Genomic DNA, 24,810 nt, shown 5'->3' with positions numbered 1-24,810 from the left:
TCACATTCAAGCGTAAGATTTTTACATTTAAGTTCCAGGAAAGGAAATACAAATAGATATCAGAAGTGCCCTGTGGAGCATTTCTTAAGGAGTTCATTTTCAACAGGCCAATTTAGTAGTTGCCCCCATGGTTCTTATTAATTTTCCTTTTTTTAGCAGTTGTTTTTCTTATCAAACTTGACAATTCTAGAAAGATGAATGATGACAACTTGATTGGCAGTTTGACATTGCTCAATAAAATTATTCATTTTTAGAATGAATTCAATGTCCAGTAGCTTAGAGGGCTCCAGTTTGAATATGTCAAAAATTTATTATTATTTCCAATAAATGCTTCTATTCATTTCATTAACAATACTCCAGAGAGCTAAAATTGGTGAGAAGAATTTGATGAAAACTAATTGACTGTTTCTTAAACTTGGGTATTTTTAAAATCCAGGTTCAATGCAAACTCTCCGTTCTTAAGGAAGGCCTTCTGAAGTGGCTTTCTTTGAAAGATACCCCTTTTTTAATTAAAAATTTTAAATCTTGACACTATTGCAGATGACCTTCATACTCCCCACCTTTGCCCACCTCCATCCACCTCTGCCTCCCCCTCCCTTGGCCTTCACCACACTATTGTCTGTGTTTATGGGGTAAGCACATACCTTCTTTAGCTAATCCCTTCACCTTTTTAATCCAGTCACTCCCATTGCCCTCCCCTCTTGCACCCACCTGTCTGTTCCATGTATCCATGCTTCTGCTTCTATGTTGTTCATCAATTGATTTTGTTTATTAGATTTTACATATTAGTGAAATCATATGGTATTGTCTTTCTCTGACTGGCTTATTTTCTTATTTTCCAGATTTGCTCAAGTTACCTGGTATGTTTATTGTACTTCCAAGTATAAAAGAAGATTTAAAACTAGCCTTTAAGAATTTGTTCTCTTTTAACTTCAGAAAGATTCAAAATAAAATACACCTTCAGAGGGACGTAGCTGAATTCCATTAAGCAATCACCTGCCAATATTTGAATTTTGAGAGGATGATAATAAATATCTTAATTTAACTATACTCATAATGCCAAGTTCTGAAATTCTGTCAAAATAATATTAAGATAAATATGAAATAACTCAAACTAGCATCAGAGACACACTAAAGTATAAGTGAAAACAACACACAACTCTATGTAGACTGTTTATATCACCCCAGAGATTTAGATAAAGAAAAACAAACATAACCTTTTCAGTTGTTTCTCATAAGGAAAGAAGAAATGAAACATTTGATTATAATTGTTTTAATGAGCTGTGATTCCAGATGATGAAGTTATAATGGTTTGAGTAAAAAAATGTGCTGTTAATGAGCTTTTATTTCTATCAAAGTCTACAAGACATAAAACTCTCCAAGGATAAAGTTTAGTGGCAAAGCAGTGTTTGCGTTCTGAAAATTAAAATCCCTAATATTTATCTGTTCTCTCTTCAACAAACATACTTATTAATTATTATTAAGTATTACCACAAGGAAAGAGATGTATTCAGAGAATACAAGCAAAACTGTTCAATAGACATAGAATAAATTACTAGTTTACACACTGAACTTTGACTATAAGATAAGCTTCCTTTGACTGACTTTAAGGAGTCTCTGAAATTTTAAAATAATTTCTATATCCACTCTAGTTTCAGGTACAAGCAGGGTAGCCAAAAAAGCTATAAGATGGTAAAAACACCATGTCCATTTAAAGTACGACATTATAAGCTGGTATTTGTTTTGGATATCCACTTTGACTTTTTTGTTATTATCATGCATGTTCCCCAAAGCACCCTCTCTCTAAAGGAAAGTTAAATATAGGGTAAGCAGGTGATCTACCACTGAATGTAACTTTAACGTTTCTCAAGATAGAACAAAGCAAGGTGGGAATTAATATTCAATCTTATTACAAATTACAAAAGATTAAATCTGGCTGATTTAATTTACCTGCATATTAGACTTCTGAGTAGTTGTTAATGAGAAACAGAAAGAAAATATGTAACTGTGAAGGGTTAATTTAGATCAGGAAGTTTGGTACCACTGCCATTGAGGGGCATTGATTTGTGAAGGTGTCACTCTAGCAGTGCAATCCCAAACTAGAGTTCACTCTCATCAGTGGAGAAAATAGCTTTGGATTTTGTACTTCTACACATAGTCATTTAGACTTAACCTCTAAATTCTATCTGGCTAATGGCAATATTTTATTTGGTTTAACAAACATACATAAAAATTTTATTTTTTATCCAGCTTTGTAGTGTGAAATAGAACAATTTGAGAAACTATCAAGAAGAAAGAGAATGGAAGGTAAAGTGTCAAAACCTCTCCTTAGCATAGCTCCATTTACCTTTGTAACTTAGTTTCACAAGTTTAGGCCTACTATCAGAATCTTTGTTATAAATGTGTAGATATTGAAACAATTTACTTACAAACCTAATATGTTGCCAAAAGCCAGCAAATATTAGAGGAAATTTTATCTGTTAATTTTTGTAGGTATATACATTATAGTTCATATGCAAAAATTTTAGAAAATAGACTTATCTACTCTTTGAAAGCTAGATAAAGATAATGGCAATAATATATACTAATAAAAGGGTAATATGCTTATTAGACCTGATAGACCGGACATCCTTCCAGATGTCCTTCTGGACAAAGCCGTGGCGGCTGCAAGGGCCAGCAGTGGCAGCAGCAGCGGGGTGATGGGGGTGGTGCCTTCCCCTGATGGGCCTGGTTGCCTCCCACAGAGGGAAGCCAGTCAGTAGAATATCCCCTGAGGGCTCCTGGACTGTGAGAGTGGGCAAGCTGGGCTGAGAGACCTCCCTCCCCAGTGCACGAATTTTCATGCACCAGGTCTCTAGTTATAATAATGGAATAATGATAATAATAATAATAGTAGATATTCTATGTTCATGGATTGGAATAATCAACATAATTAAAATGGCTATATAACTAAAGTAATATACAGATTTAGTGCATTCCCCATCAAAATGCCCTTTGATTTATATGTGTGTTTTTAGAAGGAAAATATAACTACTTCAATTTTAATATTGCAGGTTAATTTAATCTGTCTTCTTCCCAAGTATAAATATATTTGTTAGTCTTAATCTATTGATCATTTAGTTTGAAACCAAATTTTATCTGCTTCTTATTTTCTCTGGAATTTTTGTTTCAGTAATAGATTTCTTGTGAAACAGAGTCATACTAGTTCATTTTGAGAGGGTTTTCTTTTCTTTTTTTTCCCAGTAAGCAATGTACTCTGAATTCTGGCCAAAAAGTTTTATTTTGTTGTTGTTGTCCTGACTTTCTTTTTTTAGGGTTTCATTATATATTATTTACATCTGACCTGAAGTACTTAACTGACTTCACATCTCAGAGATTTAAATAAAGGCATGGTGTTTTGCAATTATTTCTTTTTCCTTATCTGTGAACATTCCCAGAGTTTAATTCTTGGCCATTTCTCTTTCTTTTTTGCATGCTTTCCCTGGATCAACTATGACTCATGGTTTTGAATTTCACTTCCATATTGATGGCCCTTCTTTTTACAGAACTTCTCCCATTTATAATTTGGGTAGGTTCCAAAAAGTTGGTCTGAGTCTGTGTGCAAAGTGACACGTAGAATGAATAACTGCTAATACCCTCTGATGGTACTAGGCAGAGTTGATTAAGTTTTTCTTCTGCTCTGGCTCATAGCTTTGTTTGAGTCATATGAGAAACTTTCTGTTTACTCCAGCTCTAGAGGTCTTCATCTCAACTGTTTTCGGGACTTGCTGCCTTGTTGGATTATCTCCTCAAACTAAATAGATTAAAATTTCAGATCAGCAGAAACTGGTTTGGCTCAGTGGATAGAGTGTCAGTATGCGAACCGAAAGGTCCCAGGTTCGATTCCGGTCAAGGCATGTACATTGGTTGTGGGCACATCCCCGGTGAGAGGTGTGCAGGAGGCAGCTGATCGATGTTTGTCCCTCATCACTGTTTCTAACTCTCTATCCCTCTCCCTCTCTGTGAAAAATCAATAAAATATATTTTTTTTTAAAAGGGGAAAAAATTTCAGATCAATTTCTTTCCAAACAAGCTATGTGTTTCTCTCTTTTTTATTTTATTAAAAAAAAAAAAAAAAGATACCATTAAAATCACTGGAACCGAGTCTCTGAAATGCTTATATTCCCCAATTAATTTTATATCCTACATTCATTTTTATCAATCGCTGTTTATTCTTCCTCTGAAGTTTAGAGTCTAAACCTTCTCTGAGGCCTGAACCTTTCTCGCCATTATGAATAAACTAGTTTCAGTACTCATCATCCATGTGCTTTGAAGGCTATATAGCAGAACCCCCTGCTTTCAGTCTTCCAGAGCTCCTGTGTCATCTCGCCCTACCACTGCGCTCATCTTCCTACAGGGCCGGTTTTACACGCTGGTCTTTGGCTCAGTAGCCTATATTGATTGACAATTTCTTTTTATATAATATTTAGCCTCCTTTTAAATGATATAAAATTGCACAATAATCTGGTACCACACTGATAGCTAAACATTTATTTTCTGTCTTTCCAAGGTGAATCCTGAATGTATTTCATCAAGTTAAGACATTTTCTCACAGATGCAGCCTGCACATACATTCTCTACTCAAGCTTTCACTCTTAGTACTGGCCCTGGATTGCCTTTTCCTCTCTCTTCATATAAATATCATTAATATTTTTAGATCCAAGTTAAGTCTCCCTGCTTCTTGAAATCCTTTCACATCTGTAATTTTTAATGAACCATTGAATTTAAAATACTTTTATTACAAAAATATTGTAAACTCAAAATAATGCATTTCAGAAGTCCACAAAAGCTTCAAAAAAGTTGAACAAAGAATACACCCAAATCTCAATCTAGTGTTGTCATGCTTACTTTCACTTTCATCATTATTTTGTTGAATCTCCTTGGGAGCTTCAAAAATGTCTTCTCACCCAGTTTTATCTCATACCATAATTGCATGTAGATCCTTAACTCTCTGGAAGGTCATAATCTCAGACAACTATTACAATTTGGAGTATTTCTTCTAATCTTTTTTAAATGCATCTTAAGTGTATAATTTTTTATATCATAATGTTAGGTGAAACTTTAAACAAAACTTTTACCAGCTCCATGTCATTTAACCTAAATTTGCCTCACATTCCACATTATTATATAGACTGAATTTTAAATATTTGTTATTTCTTGTAAAAACTACTGAAAGAATATTCTAAATAATAAAGAGGTAATATGCAAATTGACCATCATTCCAAATCACAAGATGCCGCCCTCATGTGGTCAAAGATGACCATCACAAGATGGCCAGCAGGGGAGTGTAGTTGCGGGTGATCAGGCCAGCAGGGGAGGGCAGTTGGGAGGGATTGGGCCTGAAAGGGAGGACAGTTGGGGGGACCAGGCCTGCAAAGGAGGGCAGTTGGGGAGACCAGCCCTACAGAGGAGGGCAGTTGGGGGCAACCAGGCCTGCAGGGGAGGGTAGTTGGGGGGGATCAGGCATGCAGGAGAGGGCAGTTGAGGGGAAGCAGACCTGCAGGGGAGGGCAGTTGTGGGTGACCAGGCAAGCAGGGGAGGGCAGTTAGGGGTGACCAGGTTGGCAGAGGAGGGAAGTTGCGGGTGACCATGCCTGTAGGGAAGGGCAGTTGGGGGTGACCAGGCCTGCAGGGGAGGGCAGTTAGAGGCAATCAGGATGGCAGAGAAGTAGTTAGACATCCATCAGGATGGCAGGGGAGTGGTTAGGGAGTGATCAGGCTGACAGGCAGAAGTGGTTAGGGGCAAGCAGGCAGGCAGACTTGTGAGCAGTTGGGAGCCAGCAGTCCTGGATTCTGAGCCCTCTACTTGTCCGACTACTTGTTTAAGCCCGATTCTATTGGACATCCCTCAAGGGGTCCCAGATTGGAGAGGGTGAAGGCTGGGCTGAGGGACATCCCCTCATGCATGAATTTCATGCATTGGGCCTCTAGTCTATATATACAAAAGCCTAAGTGACTATTATGACCAGACAATTGGCAGATAGCTGTCATGCTCACTGACCACAAGGAGGCAGAGACTCAATGCAGGAGCTGCATCCTGGTGGTTCGTTCACTCCTACAGTCAACCTCCCACAGCTGGCCAACCTGCTGCAGTCCCTCCCTCAGGCTGCCGATCAGGACTGGGAGAGATGGTGCTGTTCGGCCCCAATCACTGGCCAGGCCGAGAGACCTTTTCCTATGCATGTATTCATGCACTGGGCCTCGCGTCCTGCTATAAACACCATAGACTTGATAAGAAAGAAAAAAAAAAAAATATTACAAACTAGTATCTTTCATGAGCATAGATGTAAAACATCTTTTTAAAAATCATCAAATAGCCGAGACCGGTTTGGCTCAATGGTAGAGCGTTGGTCTGTGGACTGAAAGGTCCCAGGTTTGATTCCTGTCAAGGGCATGTACATTGGTTGCGGGCACATCCCCAGTAGGGGGTGTGCAAGAGGCAGCTGGTCGATGTCTCTCACTCGTTGACGTTTCTAGCTCTCTATCTCTTTCCCTTCCTCTCTGTTAAAAATCAATAAAATATATTTAAAAAAATCATCAAATAAAATCCAGGAATGCAAAAAATAAAAAATAAAATAAAAAATGGGGAGGTGTGTCTGCGTCAGGCTGCTGCTACTTTCTCACCATGAAAGTTTCTTACTTCCCTGCTACTGTCATCATGGCTTTAATTATTGCCCTTTCAGAAAGTCCACTTCTTGTTTATTTCTTAACAGAAAGCAGGCACTTTAGGTGAGAGTATGAATCTGCATCTCTTACAGCTACTGAACCTCTTTTTCACCTGAACACCTTGTTGAGAACTATTTAGAAACTTGGCTTCATACTTACTTTCCAATAAAGAACAAAATGCTCCCGGCACGATAATTCTACTTAGGAATGGATAGATTCTCACATACTTAAATTCTGAAAGGTACATGAGATGGTCTGCTCTAAGCGACAGATTGCCATGGTTACATTATTCTGTGGCTCAGATGGGGATAGGGGCAATTATCAAGTTTTGTTTGGTTGGTTTTAAGTAGTTTGTTACCTGGATACTCAACAAATAAGAAAACGGAAGAAAAAAAGACTTGCTTTCCTCTTCCCTAGAAAGGAAACAATGATTGTGAAAAAAACAACAGAAAAAAAACCCTCAAATTCCCAACAACATAGTAAATTATTTAGTTCAGATAGAGTTTCTAAACTGTTGACTTTATTTAGAGACTAGCTCAAGGCCTGTGAACCAAGATAGCTTTAATGCTACGAATTGGAATTTTTGTTAACTCTGTTGATTCTATAACACCAGCTTTAAATAATTCTCCTTTCCAAATTTGTCTGGTGCTTTTCAGGTTTGTATGCGTGTGTATTTGAATAGTTACTCCTTTTGTCAATTTTGCTGCTTGGCCTGTCCCCTCCCTCCCGTGGTGAAACTGGGGTTGTTAATTAATAATATTCCAGAGGCAATTTCTGGAGTGACTATTGGAAAACTCTTCTTAATTAACAAAATGATAAATTCCCCACTGCAGCATTGCTGCAGTGAAGTTCATCTCTGTCATTCAAAATCCGTGATTCTGAAACATCCTCCGACATTTGTGTGAAGATGTTGTGCACTTAAATTCTGGATCTTTTATCAAAGGTTCCGCAGGAAGCCAGGGAAGGAGAAATGAAGAGTGAAAAGGAGCAAGAACTGGATGGAATTAAAATGCTATTCTGTCATCGTAATAGTTCACATGGGCACTGTCAGGAGAGCATTTTAATTTTGTCAAGTGTGTCTGCTACTCATTTATTCCATCTCTGCTTGTTATCGAAGTTTCAGATTAAATGTAAAGATATGAATGTATTGCCATAATAAATTTATAAGTGGATATTTAAAGAGCAAAGATTTGAATGACACAAATGAACCTCGGTGTAGCAGTAAAGTGGGCAGGATATGCAGAAAGATGCCACAGAAGTCAGAAATGACTGCTGGAATTGCCTTAATTAAAAAAAAAAAAAAAAAGAAAGGAAGAAAGAAAAAGAAAGAAAGAAAAACTTGAGCTGCATCAGCCACCATAGAAGGTATCTAATATGAAATTAGGCTTACTTTACATTATTTATGCCACTTTAAAATAACCTAATAAGAGCTTTCGAAAATCTGATTAAACTGTACTATTCAAATATAAGGCAAATACTTAGACAATGGAAAGCTAAGCTGTTAAATTTGGGGATAGTAGATAAGATTCCAGACAAAGTTAAAGTAGCATGTTATTAAAAATATGGATTAATTTGTAAGATAGCTTTAGAACAGAATTCATTTTTTGAAATTATGTTTTGTTAAGTGAATAGTAATCCCAAAGCAATAAACTGTAGAGATAACACATTCTAAGGATGCCCTATTTTACTCCCATTACAGGCCCGTTATTTGTTTAGATGTCATATCAAAACCATACAACTTGAGACGCTCTTCTGGGTTCACATAACACTGATTTTCATAATAAGAAAAAGAAAGTGATGCAAATATCATTACCTGATGTTTGGTTAGGACTCAGAGCACAAGGCTGGGAAGAAGCAATAGGGAGTTAGAATAAGTACACAGGATAAATTGACATGATCCTGAACAGACCTTTTGTAATGACAATCAAACAGCAGATAACCCTGAAGGCATCTGAAAAAGAAGAATAAGGTGGTCATACTAGCAGAAATGAAAGGAGATGAGTAAGCTTTTCCTGAAATGTCTGAACTACTATTGAAAAGCATGTCCTTCAATTGTGACCAGCACTTCTTTTTTCTTCTTGTGCCTGCTGCCTTCCGGCTAATATAAGGATTCACTTTTGCTTATCTGCTTTAACACAGGAGAATCCCAGTGAGGATAAAGGTATAAGGATTGTTAGGAGGAGGGAAAGAAAAATGCATACAAAAATAGCAATGGAAGTTTCAGAAGAATAACATGAGAAGGACTTTATATAGGCTGGTTTTCTAATTTTATCCAAATATTACTTCCAAAATAATATCTGACTTGGGCTTAAATGGAGAAGGAGAAAATGAAAAAGTTTCTTACTTAGCTGTAGATCTAGTGTTTGTTTTTAGTTCATTGTAGATAGTAAATCTTAGGAGCAGTGTAACTGGTTAGCTTGTAATGAAGTTATAGAACTAAAAAAGTCATCATTTTAGTAGATCCATTCAGTAAATTGGAGTTAGGGGACAATGTTAGGAAAGAGATCCTTTCTAAATCTTTCTAATAAAAGAATAATATATAAATTGACCATCTCTCCAATACACAAGATGGCTGCCCCCATGTGGCCAAAGATGACTCCCCCCATGTGGACACAAGATGGCCACCACAAGATGGCCAGCAGGGGAGGGCAGTTGGGATGTACCAAGTCTGCAAGGGAGAGCAGTTGTGGGTGACAAGGCCAGCAGGGGAGGGCAGTAGGGAGGGACTAGGCCTGCAAGGGAGGGCAGTTGGGGGCAATCAAGCCTGCAGGGGAGGACAGTTAGGGGTGACGAGGTCAGCAGAGGAGGGAAGTTGGGGGCGACCAGGCCTGCAGTGGAGAGCAGTTGGGGGGAATAGGCCTGTAGGGGAAGGCATTTAGGGGTGACCAGGCCTGCAGGAGAGGGCAGTTAAGGGGGAGCAGGCCTTTAGAAGAGGGTAGTTAGGCATCAATCAGGCTGGCAGGGTAGTGGTTAGGGGGTGATCAGGCTGGCAGGCAGAAGCGGTTTGGGGAAATCAGGAAGTCAGGCAGTTAAGCAGTTGGGAGCCAGCAGTCTTGGGTTATGAGGGGGATATCTGACTGCCAGTTTAGGCCCGATCCATGAAGGATAAAAAAAAAAAAAAAAAAAAAAAAAAAAACTGGCCTCCTCACCCATGTAGGATTGGGCAGTCGGACATCCCTTGAGGGTTCCCAGATTGAAGAGGGCGCAGGCTGGGCAGAGGGCCACATACACCTCCCTCCCCCATGCACGAATTTCATGCACTGGGCCTCTAGTTTATTATAATTGGTGAACTGATCCCACCATCTGCCATCTGCAAACTATAAACACAGGGAAGCTGGTGATGTGGTTCCATTCCTATTCCAAAGCCCTGAGAACCAGGACTGATGGTGTAAGTCCTTGTCTAAGGGCAGGAGACCCATGTCCAAGATCGCATTCTCTCATCTTTTCCTTTTTCTTCTCTTCAGGCCCTCCATGTATTAGATGATCCACAACCACATTGGGGAGGAAAATCTGCCTTACTAAATTTAGCATATTCAAACATCAATTCCCTCCAGAAATATCCTGTTGGAAACATTTAGAAATAATATTTAACCACATATCTAGGCACCCTGTGGTTCAATTAAGTTGACACATAAAATTAGTAATCACAATGATGTACTCCTTTCCAGCTTTATTACATTGTTGCTATTAACTCAAAATGCAACCTCCAATTCTTAAATCCCATAAAGCCCATGTGAACTCCTCTCTAAGTACCTCTCTGAGCTCATCTCCTACTAATTTTCCTCTTGCCCATTCTGTGTCTGGTGTATGAACTTTTTGTTTGTTCTTTGAAAATATAGGAGCTCCATCTCAGGGCCTTTCACTTACTGTTCTGTGTGTGGGAAAAATCACATATGCCATATATCAGCATTGCTTACTCCCTCAATTTTACTTAGATCTTTGCTCAAATATTCTCTTGTCATATACACACCTTTCTTTTCCACTTTTGGTAAAAATGGAAACCCTTTCCCCAACAACTCCACTCTCTGTTCCCTTTATCCTTGTTATTTCTCCATAGTGCCATCCATTTGAATATGTTTTACTTGTATACACATTTCTATTTCCAGTTTCTTTCTACTGGAATGTAAACTAACAAGAGTAGAGAGTTTATTTTATTGAATGCTCTATTCCCAGTAGTAGTGTTCTGTCACATACACATATTAATTCAATATGCATACATATATTTGTGAGACGAATGAATGATAATGTGGGATGATATATGGAGGGGGTGTAAAATGTTATTGTATTTTTAATTTGAATTTTCCTGAGTGGAGTGGATGAGATTGGGTGTATGTTCATATATTTGTTGGGTATTGGGCTTTCCCCATCTCTTCTCTGAATGTTCATATTTTCTGCTCATTTTTTGTATTGGGTAATTGCAGTTGTCTTATTTGTTTTTTTGTGTTTTTTTTGTATTCTGGATATTTTCTCCTTATCTGTTATCTACACTAATAAAAGAGAAAGATGCAAATTGACCATACCTTCACATCGCCTCCCAGCCAATCGGGAGTGAGTATGCAAAATAACCAAACAAATATAGCGTGTCAATTTGCATACGCAGGCACTGAGTGGCCAGGGCGGGACACTTGTGTCATTGCCTTGGTGATGACACAGGCATTCCGCCCCGCCCCAACTGCTCAGGGCTTCTGGGCAGCATGGAAAAGCAGGGCCAGAACATAATGAGGTAGCTCCAGGGCCAGAGTGGAAAGGTGATGCCGGCAGCCAGGGAAAAGAAAGCCTATTCTTGCACGAATCTTCATGCATTGGGCTTCTAGTCTATACATATAAAACCCTAACATGCAAATAGATCTAACCCTGGAACATATAAACAATCTGTTGTTACAACATGCACTGACCACTAGGAAAATGGCAAGTATCCACTGCAGCAGGATGGTGGAGCAGGTGAGTGGGACACTAGACCAAAGCAGGGCACTGGTCACTGTCAGCAGAGCAAGCCTCTGGTGGTTACTGAAAATTCTTTGCTCCCTGGCGCTTGCACTTGCTGCTGGTGCCAGAGCTACCACTCACACCCACTGCCAGTGCCAGAGCTGTCGCTTGCACCTGCTTCTGGTGCCTGATGCCAGCCCTAATTGCTGGGTGCTGTCAGTGGATGCAAGCAGCGCTGCTAGCCCCAATCGCCCCTCAGGGTTCTCCACCTCCCCCTGCTCCTGAGAGGTGATCAGGGCCAGCAGCTGCCTCTTGCACCCGCTGCTGGCAACAGCCCTCCTTGCATCCGCTATTTGCCCCCATCACTCAGTGCCATCAGCGGGTTCAAGTGGTCGTTGCCAGCCCCAATCTCCCCTGAGGGCTTCTCCTCCCCCCCTGCTCTTGACGAGCAATTGGGGTAGCAGCTGCTGCTCACACTCCCTGACAGCACTGGCCCTGCTTACACCCACTGCTGGTGCCGGCCCCAATCACGCGGTGCCATCAGCAGGTGTGAGCAGTGCCAGTGCTGTCAGCTCATGGGAGCAGTGTTGGGAGTGGGCTGCTGGCCACTGTGGGAGGGGCCACAGTGGGAAGGGCAGGGTGGGGATGCAGAGGATGGGCTGAGACCTGCCCCTGTGCCCACTGCAGCCTCTCAGCCCACAGTTCCTTTCAAGGTGCACAAATTCATGCACTGGGCCCCTGCTACACTATATAATTATCTTTATAAGGTTATATCTTGAGATTAAATGAATGTGTTTTTTAGCTAAGTTTATGGAATCTGTTGTCCTAGCAGAGTTTAAAGCTATAATATAGTCAATTTATTTTCCTGCTATGTTTATTATTTATGACATATTCTTTTTACTGTGACATAGAATAATATCTAATTTTTTTTCTAAAAGTTTTAAAATTTATCTTTTATATAATAGGTTTTTAAGCTGTCAAATTGATTTAGTAAGTGGTATGGAGAGGAATCTAATTTTCTTATATTACTTGTTCTTATCTATAGACAAACAAGAAATTGTTTTCCATATAGGTAGCAAAGTGACCTAGCACTTCCTATGAAATAAATATTTAGCTGCATGTAAAATTTCCATTTTTTTGGTAGGTACGTTTCTGGGCTCTTCATTGTGTCCCATTGTCCAATAAGCACCACCTCCTCTCTCTTCTCTTTCTTTTTCTTCAAACTGATAATAGTTATTTTTGGCTCTTTACTCTTAGATATAAAGTTTTGTGTCTATTTGTCAAGTTTCATGAATGGTCTTGTCTTGCTTAAGACATACTTATGAAACTTCATGAAATGAGTTGGGTAGCTTTTTCTCTTTTCAAGTCTCTTAAACTGATTTCATAACATGGGAATTATCTGCTTATTGAAGGCTTATAGAGTCATTCTAAAATTTTCTTTTTTCACGGGAACTGGTTTTGGATTGGTGATTTATATTTTTGTATATTGATGACCCTTTCAATTTTCCTCTGATCTCTTGGTCATTTTTGATAATGCATATTTTAAAAGAGGTTTTTAAAATTTTGTAAAATAGTCCTTAACATTTTAATACTATTATTTTAAAAATATCTACTCTTCCAGTCATTGTGCTCATCTTTTAAAAAAAATACTTCTACTGTTCATTTGTTCTCTCTCTTCTCTGGCTTTCTGGATCAGTCTTCTAAGTGTTTTTATACTAGTATTTCTATTGTACCAACTTTTATTTATAACTTTTAAAAATAAATCTTTTTTTAAAAATTGATTTCAGAGAAGAAGGGAGAGGGAAAGAGAGATAGAAACATCAATGATCAGAAAGAATCATTGATTGGCTGCCTCTTGCACATACCCTACCAGGGATTGGGCCTGCAATGTGGGCATGTGCCCTGAATGGGAATCTAAGCATGACCTCCTCGTTCATAGGTCAATGCTCAACCACTGAGCCACACCAGCTGGGCTCATTTATAACTTGTATAACTTTTCCTATTTAATTAAATTTAATTTTTGCTTATTTTTCCTTTATTCTGCTCTTTTAATGGTTTTCTGAGTTTACACCAGTTATTTTGAGTCATTTTTGTTTTTTAACAAATATATTTCAGATGATAAACTTCTTAATATTGTGTTAGATGCATTTCACAATATTTTTAAAATGCAATTCTTTCACTGCCATTCAATTATAAATATTTTATAATTTCTCCTTTACTCTTTAACCAATACATTACTTAATGATTTGATCTTTAATAGATGTTTTATTTAGAGATTTATTCTTTAACCTAAAAGCTATTTAAAAATGTACTTTTAGTTTCCAAAGATACACTATTATACTTTTATCATTTGTTTCTTACTTAATATGGTGATTTGTGGGATAGTGATCTTTTTATATTTGTTGAGATTTCTTTGTGACCTAACACTAAGTCAGTGTATGTAAAGTTTCTATATGTGCTTAAAAAGAATGTATTTTTTATATTTTGGGGAGTATACTTTTCTAAATGTATCTGATAAGAGAGATATTTAAAAATTTTTAAATTTATATATCTTTTTATTTTTTTAGTCTGTATTATTATTTTAAGAAAGAGGAATGCTAAAATATCTCATCTTGATTGAGACTTCATTAGTATTTTTCTTGTAATTAATTTATCTACTTAAAGTCATCTTTTAGGTATATGTAAGATCAATTATAATATCCTACTGGTGAATTATTTTAATATTATGTAGGTTCCTTTTTTTTTTATCTCCATCAATACTATTTGCACTCAATTTCATTTTGTCTGCTATTGATATCACTTTGTTTTGTTAATATTGTATTTACTGTGAATTAACTGTATACCCTCTCTCTGAGAAATTGGTACATTATCACATTTATCTAGCCACTGGCTGGAGTCTCAATTCAAACTAAGATATTACTCAATGCCAAAATATTGCCAACCACAAGATTTCAAATACTGCCTTTTCCTGGTTTCATGATTCCACGAGGTTTGTGAATTTTGGGTTGTTTCATTCAAGGTCAAGTTTTACATTTAGATTTTTCCTAGGTTCTTCTTATGGCTCACAGTGAAGGATCCTGGATGGCTTGTAGTTGAGTCAGCTAGGGTAAAATACAAGACTTTTAAACATTCTGTACCAATATCCACTTTTCTCTTTTGTAATAGGTTCCTAAGGAACTGAAGGATAATGTGTAAGAGAACCTGCAGACTGATGACATGAGACATTCAGGTAAAATTTCCCTGAATAATGTGGAAATGAGGGAAATAAGATATCCCTAGAGAGGGAAGTTAAACTAAAAATTTTACATACCTGTTTCAACACTGAGAAATGTTAAGTTGCTTCAAAGATGCACCATAGCAAACTATATCCTGAATAAAGGTATTAAAGAAAGAAGTTGTCCATCTGTAAGAGGAATAGTCAACCTTGAAGTCTAGAGAAGGGACAGTCACAGAGATAAAATGTTGATGTATCCTATCCATGCATCTTTCCCAAGGGAGGAAATCTCCTTAGCTAAAAAGGCTTTTCAGTTGTGCGATCCCATTTACCAAACCATTTCTGAGGAAAAGACTACAGCAGATTGTAGCCACTAGCCTGTAAGTATGCCAGCCTCATAAAAACATCATCTCCATTACCTACAAATGGAGACACAAGATTTTCTTATCCTGATGCCATTAAACATTGATTTAGCTAACTGAATCCACTTATTCTAATATCATGCTCATTGAGCAAGCTCTTGTTTATTATTTGGTTTCCCGTATTGGTCTACATTTAGAGAAAAATTAGCTGGTCATCTGGATATAAGTATTCTTATTGCTGAAGCAAAAGTATTTCTCACTATAAATTTATAACTGATTATGATTTTGCTTCCCATGTGTGCTTTTTAAAAAGTGATACTGCAAATGGTTAAAAAAAAAAAAAGAAAAAAAAGAAGCAAAGGCTTTTGATTTGGAACATATAGAATCATTTCTAAATCACTTTTATGGTTTTCCATTTTACTATACCTCAATAAACATATCATTAATTTAAATTGCTTGCTGTTTTTTGCTATACAACCAATGCCCAAGCGTCTCTTTTACATACCTTGTGAATTATAAATAAATTAAAAGTTGCATCTACTGCTTCTTATTTTCAAGAAAGAATGCATCTATCTTGTTTATGTGAGTATTCTGCTACATGCCTAGGTATCTTGCATTGGGGTTTATATTACACTGTGTATCTATCTTTATCTATATCTGTGTGATGTTATATTGATGGAGCTTATATAACAGTCTTATGACTGATTCACTGAGGGAGTTAACATAAGCCTGCCTCGAAGAGATGAAATTTTTTACAGGCTCTGAAAAAGTTAAGCATTTGAGTCTGCAAGTATAAGGAGCAGGGCCTTGATTAAGGAAAATTCTCAAAGATGATGTATGTGACCCTGGGGCTTCCTGTGAGAACTTTCCCAGGTGACATTCTGACATCACAATATATTTTAAAATGTGTATTGTATATTTTATCATTTGCTTAAGTAGGTTACAGAAAAAAATTGTAAAACCACCCAATTTTTCCCACCTTAATTTATCGCCCAGTGCTCTAATTCCAGCACAGCTTTCTGACTTTCTGCTTAATCCAGAGCTAAAAGAACTGGTCACATGATTCCCTCATCATTTACTGATTGCTTCCCTGCTTTACGTCTTATTCACATAGACTTTGAAATCTGCCTGGTGTACAAGGACTGTGGTTGTATTTCCGGCCTTCCACTTTTCTGAAGATTACGGTTCTACCTAGTAACAATAGAGGCAACCATTTTCATATAATGTGCATTTGCCATGCCACAGTTGATTGGTCCAAAGTTAGATATCCTACCCAAGGTAGGCAATCAGTGTTTAACTGAGAATAAGGACTTATACATATATGTACATTCTACATAAGTTTTCCAAATAATTTTAATTCCAAACAACTTAGAAGCAGGCAGTTGGTTCAGGCAGATATTTTGACAAGAATAAATGTATGAGTAAAAAATGTGATAAGAGTTGAGGAGGGAAGACTTCCCAAATTTTGATCCCTTAGTTCTTGGTTTCAGCGTGTTTCTTCCTGAAGCTCAGCTGTATCTCTGTTCTTGAGTTTCTTTATCCTTATACTAAATTTTGCCTTCTTTTCATAAAGCTAGCTTAAAAGGGGTTTTGTTAGGTCTATATGAGGAATCAATGTTCCATTCTATCTTCTTTCTACGACTTTGTCTTGAATACAAAGCCATGACCCTGAGTCAGAAATTTCTCCAAAGTCTCCCAACCCACAAACCAAATTCAAAGTGGTTTATCAGATGTAAAATTACTTCTACTATTTATGAAGTTATTTCATGAAATGAAAGCTTGCTCATTTTCACTGAAAATTAATTCCCATGTAAAATATTCTGATGTGTTTTATACTCATGGATTTTTTTAAAGCAAAACTGCACAATTATTAAATAACTTGGAACATTACATATTTATATCTAATAAGTATGCATAGGCATAGACAGATGTGCACATGCACACACACCTACACTTATTTTGTCTCCTAGGCTAGAATTTCAAACAATCTTTTTTGTGAATTTTAATGTTCACAGCAAAAACTGGAGCTTTTTTCCACTTAAGGAGTTGAGCTCTTACCTTTTAAATTTTCCCAGTAGAGTTTCAGAGAATAAAAACGACTCTTTGATAGAAGAAAAATCTCTTCTTTCATTTTTGTCTGTACTATAAATGTCCAATAAGTCCCAATTTATATACTCTAGTTTAAAATATCCGTGTGCATGAATTTGTATATGTGTATGAGGAAAAACACTATGAGTAAAACCCCTAGTCATATAGGCCAATATGCTGTTTCTGATAATGAGTTCAAGTGAGTTTGGCAAGAAGACCCTTTTGTCCTCTATGGAGTAAGCTCAAGGGGCTAAGGATATTGGAGTTGAAGGAGGGAAAGGGAGGTTCTTCAGAAAATACATTTTGTTTGAATTATTTTAATGTGTTTTCTGAACTTTTCACTCTGAAAATTTATATATGATTTACTTCATTAAAGCTCAAAAATAAAAACGTAAGTACAACGAAGACAGAGCCATGCAGACACCTAGTGTAGGTGTTCAAACAGACTCAGGCCAAGCCATGGACACTGCTCCAATACAAGATCTCTCACATGAGGATGGAATCCCAGCCCTGGGACTCCCTATAATTGTCTGTCTTTAAAGGCCTGCAGTCTTTAAAGGCCTTAGAGGTTCCACAGCCATAGAGTCCTATTCTGATGCCCTACCAGAACTCTAATAGCTAACGAGACTCCCCAGATAAAACTCTGTTATTTCTTTGACTTCTTTTGGGGGATGGGTAGAAAGGCTAAATTTAGACATTAAGCTCCAGCCATGTTCAAAGAGCAATTCATGTTATCAAGTAAAAACACCGTGTATGTTGATACTGATGAGGTTGCCACTTAGTATCTTGTTTTTACATTACTTATATTCATTAAAATTCATAGGCATGAAGTTTGTAAAAACTTTCAAGCAAGAAAATTATTTCAAGACTAACATGCTTGTTCTCCATACCTTCATTTTATATTTGAGAGAACAGATAGTACAACCTGGACATTTTTAAAGACCATAAAGGTGATTGCTACAGGAATCCTTTTGTTTAAACCATATGTTATAGAAATATAAATTTATATATTTTCTAGAGTTGTAATCCAAATAACCTTTCCAAAATGGGGATCCATATCAACTTCCCTTATTAAGGTCAATGAACTTTGGCTATCCTACCTATAATATCAGGGAATTTATCAAGTTAGAAAGCAGACTATTCTATGGATGCCTAAATTTACCAGAGTGTCCTCCTTAGTGTGAGCTATTCTTATTTTCTGTATAGTCAGGTATATGTTACTTTCACTTGACTATTATCACAAAGTATTACAACACCATTGATGAATCTAATCAACCCAGCTGCTTAAATCATGTAGGCACTAAATTTCCAAGCAGGGAAATGAAGAAAAACCCACTTCTTTCTTTTTGTTAAGATCCTTGTAGGTTTTTACTTTGAACACCAGTGCATCTGAACAGAGAGTAATAATAGACAAACACTGACTAGACAAAGTTTATTTTTTTTTTATTTTTTATTTTTATTTATTTTTTTATTTTATTATTATTTTTTTTAATAAGTTTTTATTTTTCATATTATTACAAATGTTCCTTCCCCCCCCCCCGCACCATTGCTCTCCTCCACCAGGTTCCCACCCCACCCTCTGCCCTTTCCCCTCTCCCCATTGTCCTCATCCATAGGTGCACAGTTTATGTTCAGTCTCTTCCCACGCCCCCCTCTCCCCTTTTCCCCAAGAATCGTCAGTTCACTCCCCTTCCATACCTCTGATTCTATTATATTCAACAGTTAATATTGTTCATCAGATTTTTTTAACTTCCTTGGTTTTTAGATTCACTTGTTGATAATTACGTATTTGTTGTTCATAATTTTTATCTTTGTTTACTTTCTCTTCTGAAAGAACCCCCTTCAGCAATTCATATAATTCTGGTTTGGTGGTGATGAACTCCTTTAGCTTTTTTTTATTAGTGAAGCTCTTTATCTGGCCTTCGATTCTGAGTGATAGCTTTGCTGGGTAGCTTATTTTTGGCTGTAGGTTCTTGCTATTCATCACCTTGAATATTTCTTGCCATTCCCTTCTGGCCTGCATGGTTTCTGTTGAGAAGTCAGCTGACAATCGTATAGGTGCTCCTTTATAAGTTACTACCTTCTTTGCTCTTGCTTCTTTTAATATTCTCTCTTTATCTTTTGCTCTTGGAATTTTAATAATGATGTGTCTCGGTGTGGTCCTCTTTGGATTCCTTTTGTTTGGAGTTCTGTGCGCTTCCTGGACTTGTAAGTCAAATTCTTTCACCAGGTGGGGGAAGTTTTCTGTCACTATTTCTTTCAGTATGTTTTCGATATCTTGCTCTCTCTCATCTTCTGGAACCCCCATAATTCTGATGTTGGTTCGCTTGAAGTTGTCCCAGAGGTTTCTTACATTATCTTCAATTTTCTGGATTCTCTTGCCTTCTAGCTTCTGTGGAGGAGTGTCTTCTGGCTCTTTATGTTCCAAATCTTTGACTTGATTCTTGCGATCTTCCCTTCTGTTTTTAGGACTCTGTAGAATATTTTTTATTTCAGACAATGTATTCTTTATTTCTTGTTGATCCCTTATCATTTCTTGTTGACTTCTTATTAATTCTAGTTGATCTCTTTTCATATCCTCATAGGCCTTATCCATCTTTTCTAGGAAATTCTTGAAAAACCTTATAAGCGTAGATTTGAACTCTATATCCAGACGCTTTTTGTCCTCCATTTCTTTCGTTTGTGATCTATTTTGTTGTCGCATTTCGCAGTTACAGATGGGACGGGGTTTCAGGGTGGAGCCTGCAGCTTTGGCTTCCGTCAGCCCCGCCCTATGCGGGTCCTTCAGTGCTCGCTGCGGGCGCCTCTGAGAGAAAGGTGCCCTCGATTTTCGCCTGCTGCCAAACAGTCTATGCTCTCCCACAATGAGCCCGGTATTGGGGTTCAGTTCAGTTGGAAGTGGAGTTGGAGATGGCGTTCAGAGCAGTCTGGAGCCCCAGTCTCCTTCCCGTCAGGGCAATCCCGCGGCACAGCCGACCGTCCCTTCTCTGGGGGCAGTGTGCGCGCCTCTGGGACCTCCTTTCTCCGCTACCCCGGGGTTCCGACTTACAGCCCAGCTCCCTATGGCTGAGCCTAAGTCCCCAGGGTCTGGCCCAGAACGGGGGTTCAGAGCAGTCAGGGGCCCAGCACAGTCGGAGTTTTATCTCCTTTCCGCTAGGGAACGCCCGCCAGGCACTCGGCCTCCCTCCTCTCCGGCTCCGTCCTCTCGCGCCGCGTGTCTCCGTACCTTAGGCTTTTACAGCTCCTCCGTGCTTCCTTCTGGTTTTCTCCTTGCTTCTTGTTGTAGGATTTCCAGTCAGTCGACTTTCCTGTAGTTCTGGGTAATGTCCATTTTATATTTTAGTTGTATTTTATTAAAATTGTTGTGTGCGGCTGCGGCTAGTTGCCTACCTGAGCAGCCATCTTGGATTCTTCTCTGACTAGACAAAGTTTAGATGACCTTGCCTTTATCAAAGGTAAGCATCCTTAGAAGCAATGTGGCAAATAGTGCTGAAACCATAAGCTTATTGGATTCATTGTCTCTCCAGATGGAAACAAACAAACAAAATAAGACCAATTGTGATTCCATGTAAGGGAGGAATAGGAGTTAAACTGACTAAAACTTGAGACTGGTGCAGACTTCCTTGACAGATTCTGCCCTATCACATGATAGACAAGAAAGAAAAATGAAGAAAACTCTCTTTTTCCTTTAATATTTACCAACATTTAATTCTTCTGTGCCTTTTTATATTCCTTTTTGTTTACAGAACTTCTCCCTCCCTTTTTTGTGTCTAACGCTATCCTGCACAAATGCATCTACTGGCCAACAGGCTTAGCAATGTCAAATAGATTATAAATACTCTTTGATGGCAGACACATCTTATTCAACTCTAGATAGGTAGTAGCCTCATTTCTGTCATCAAAGAGATAATTTATTATATGAAGGAAGGAGAGAATTATGAACATTATCTTATTTTTTGTTCATGATGTACCATTTTTCATTTTTTTTAGCCTATGAAGATTACCACAGTAAGGGTTTTATATAAATTGAAAGTTCTAGAAGATTGAGAATTTAATCTCATTGAACACCAAGGACATTAACTTTAAATATGTTTTAAAAGTTATTTTTGAATTACAGTTTACATTCAAATATTTTTGGTATTAATTTCAGGTGTACAACACAGTTGTTCAACAATCATTTCTTTACAAAGCATTCCCCCTCATATTTTCAGTACCCACCTGCTCCATACATAGTTATTACATTACTGATTATATTTACTTACTATGCTGCACTTTACATCCTCATGACTGCTTTTTAACTACTGATCTGTACTTCTCAGTCTCTTTACCTTTTTACCCAGTCCTCTCACTTACCACCCCTCTGGCAACCATCAGTCTGCTCTCTGTATCTATAAGTCTGTTTCAGTTTAGTTTATTTGTTTATATTGTTCTTCAGATTCCACGTAAATGAAATTATTTGGTTTTCTCTGACTTATTTCACTTAGCATAATACCATTATGCTGTCTGTCCATGCTGTTTTCCACAGTGGCTGCACCAGTATGCATTCCCACATTCTTGTCAATGGTTATTTGTTGATTTATTGATGATAGCCATTCTGACAGGTGTGAAGTGATATCTCTTCATTGTTTTAATTTAATTTGCATTTCTCTGATAATTAGTGATGTTCAGCATTTTTCATATGTCTGTTGGCCATTTGTATGTCCTCTTTGGAGAACATAGGTTGTCTCCCATTTTTAAATTGGATTGTTTGGTCTTTTTATTTTTTGGTGGTGTGTTGTATGACTTTTTCATACATTTTGGGTGAGAACATTCTCTTATTAAAAGTAAGTTATTCTTTCTGAGCAGCAACTTGTTCCTAGATATAATTCACCTAGATTGGTTGGACCCTGCAGTTATTTCTGCTCTTCTATTATTGAAATTTTATGTGCCCTGGCCAGATGGCTTCGTTGGTTGGAGCATAGTCCCATACACCAAGAGGTTTTGGATTTGATACCTCATCAGGGCATGTACCTAGGATGTGGGTTCCATCCTGGCCAGGTGCAGATGGAAAGCAACTGATCAATGTTTCTCTCTCATATTGATGTCTTTCTCTCTCTCTTGCTCTCTTGCTATCAAAATAAATAAAAAAATATATTTTGGGTGAGGATTAAAAACTATCTTCTCTCTAAGAGCTTAGAAGATAATGGTATGAAATGGGAATCAAGCTCAATAAGTAGATGGATACTAGATATAAGGAGATATGCATCATAAAGATTGTTTTATGACTGCTTTATTGTTCACAGTGGCAAAAAAGTGAAAGAATGATATAACACATGGTATATAACTATTACCACTGAAGCAATTTGTATTGCTTTCTGTGAGTACACTGTCACTGATCTAATTTTCACTAAATGTTAATCAGTTTCTATGCTAAAAATACATTGAGCTGAACAATGGATTAAAAAAGATGTTGTTCTAAATCCCATCTTGTACTTTTCACTTAATGGGTCTAAATTCCTTAAAGTATCAGCCTTTAAAATTGACTTGTGGAAATCTGAAGTTATGCCTCTGAATCTCTTTGGAGGGGGTGCTTATGAATATTAACTGTACCTTAAAATGCACTGTGTTGGTACAAGACTCATTTGAGCACAGAATTAGTGAGAGGTGAATGACGAATAATGGGCTCAGTGTGTGGAGTTTAAATATTCGAAAGAACAGACTCTGTATGATATTGTAAAATGTCTTGTAGCTTCATTTCTGAGTTTGAAATGTTACAGTGCTTGCTTATTGTCACAGCATGATCTTCAGCACAGTTGGGTAGTGCTTTTTTAAAGTAATGCAAATGCATGAATGTCAGAAATACCTTCAAATATCAGGGACTGCATCTTTAAGGAATACATTTGGCATTAAACAGCCTTTTCCAGCTAATGAATTTCTCAAGTTACAAGAATAATGGCCTTTTTAATCTTAGCAAGAGTAATTAAACAGACATTTGTTATTAATGATGTTGTTAATGGCAGAAGATATTGAATTCTCACTTTAGATATTATATTGAGAGTGATTATTTTGAGTATCAGGCATATGATTGTATGATGGTTTTAAAAGTACATCTCCTTTAGAGCATTGTAAAGTACTGGTTATTTAAAATAGAGAAAACTACCTTAACTTTTACCAATACAAAGGAAACTAAATATTTCCACACTGTGGCAGAACTAGCTCTTAAGGGACAAAGAACACTTATTTTATTAGTTTTACCCATCATTCCAGTAGTGTTTTTCCCCACAGAATGAGAAGTACTTACTCAAAGTTCACTTTAAAATAGAAAGATGGACGGTATTGGTTGTCTGTTCTATGTCCATTTCCCTTTCCTGAAAGGTTCCTCAATTCTGTTTAGAAATCCAACCTATTTCCAGCTTTAGAAAGGCAGCTCAATCAACTCATTCACTCAACAAATAATTACTGAGTGGCAATATGGCCAGGCACTATTGTGTCTGTGCACTGCGAATGTAGCTGTGAAACAAGAATGAAACAAAATAAAACCAGACAAAAATATCACAAATAAACAAAAGCAATATGTAAAAAGACAAAAATCCCTACCAGCCATGATTGGGATAATGAGTTAATCAAGGTAGAGCCAGTCAGGCCCCAGCAGCCCCCAGTGACTCATGGTTCAGTGCCAGCATGGGCCTGTGGGCCAAGTGCTCCAGTCAGACCAGAGAGCAGGGGTTATATCTCTGCTTGTGGGAAATAATTCTTTTTCTTTTTCCCACTCGACATAAATAAAGCAACAGCAAGGCCCAATTGCCACTGGCAGCCATTTGTGACTGTGAGGGAATTTGGGATTAGAACACACAAAAACCTAAGGATAACCATGGGCGTTTCTACTTCCCGCTCTAAAAGTATTTGAACACCAGGGCACTGAGCTAGGATCTTCACAAGCTCATGAGAATGACGGGACTCTGAAGCAAAGACACTGATGTAGCAGTGCTTAACCACTACAGTGGGGGAGGAGGGAGGTCACAATTATTTTAAGAATTGGCAGGTTCAGAGGAACAGCCAAGGAGACTATTCACAGGGAAGTGTGGTAATTAATAGAACATGACTTTCCTGGTCAAAATAGACAGATACCATGTGAGGTACATTCTATACACAATGAAAAGAAGATAGAATAGATGAGTAGATATCTAAGGGTCTTTGCCTGAAAAGAAAGTTACATTTTCTTGCCCAATTTTGGGACCAGAATCAATTTTTAGGTATAGAATTCAGTGCTGATGGGTTGGCTGGATCCCTCAAAGAACCCATGGCAACACAGTGTCACATATATATACTACTAGAGGCCCAGTGCATGAAAATTCATGCACTGGAGTGTGTGTGTGTGTGTGTGTGTGTGGGGGGGGGGGGGTTCCTTCAGCCTGGCCTGCCCCCTCTCACAGTCCAGAGCACTCAATGGCAGAAGGTGACCTGGTGATCATGGGAAGGTGACACCCCATCATACCTCTACTGCTGCCACTGCCAGTAGCACAAGTCTTGGCAGTCC

General features: G+C 37.8%; 1 long non-coding RNA gene across 1 annotated transcript in view; it reads left to right on the top strand.

The window, feature by feature from the left end:
* LOC311621697 overlaps positions 1-24,810 on the top strand; it is a 357,942-nt gene that overhangs the window by 203,334 nt on the left and 129,798 nt on the right. Inside the window, exon 4 of the long non-coding RNA XR_014794866.1 lies at positions 14,796-14,859. This is a non-coding gene — a long non-coding RNA (uncharacterized lncRNA). The remainder of the gene's footprint in view (positions 1-14,795; positions 14,860-24,810) is intronic.

The sequence above is a fragment of the Pipistrellus hanaki genome (assembly GCF_964339955.1).
Source record: "Pipistrellus hanaki genome assembly, chromosome: 4".
Taxonomy (NCBI): Eukaryota; Metazoa; Chordata; class Mammalia; order Chiroptera; family Vespertilionidae; genus Pipistrellus; species Pipistrellus hanaki.
Note: the sequence above shows the minus strand (reverse complement) of the source record. Positions and strands in the feature narration are given on the sequence as shown.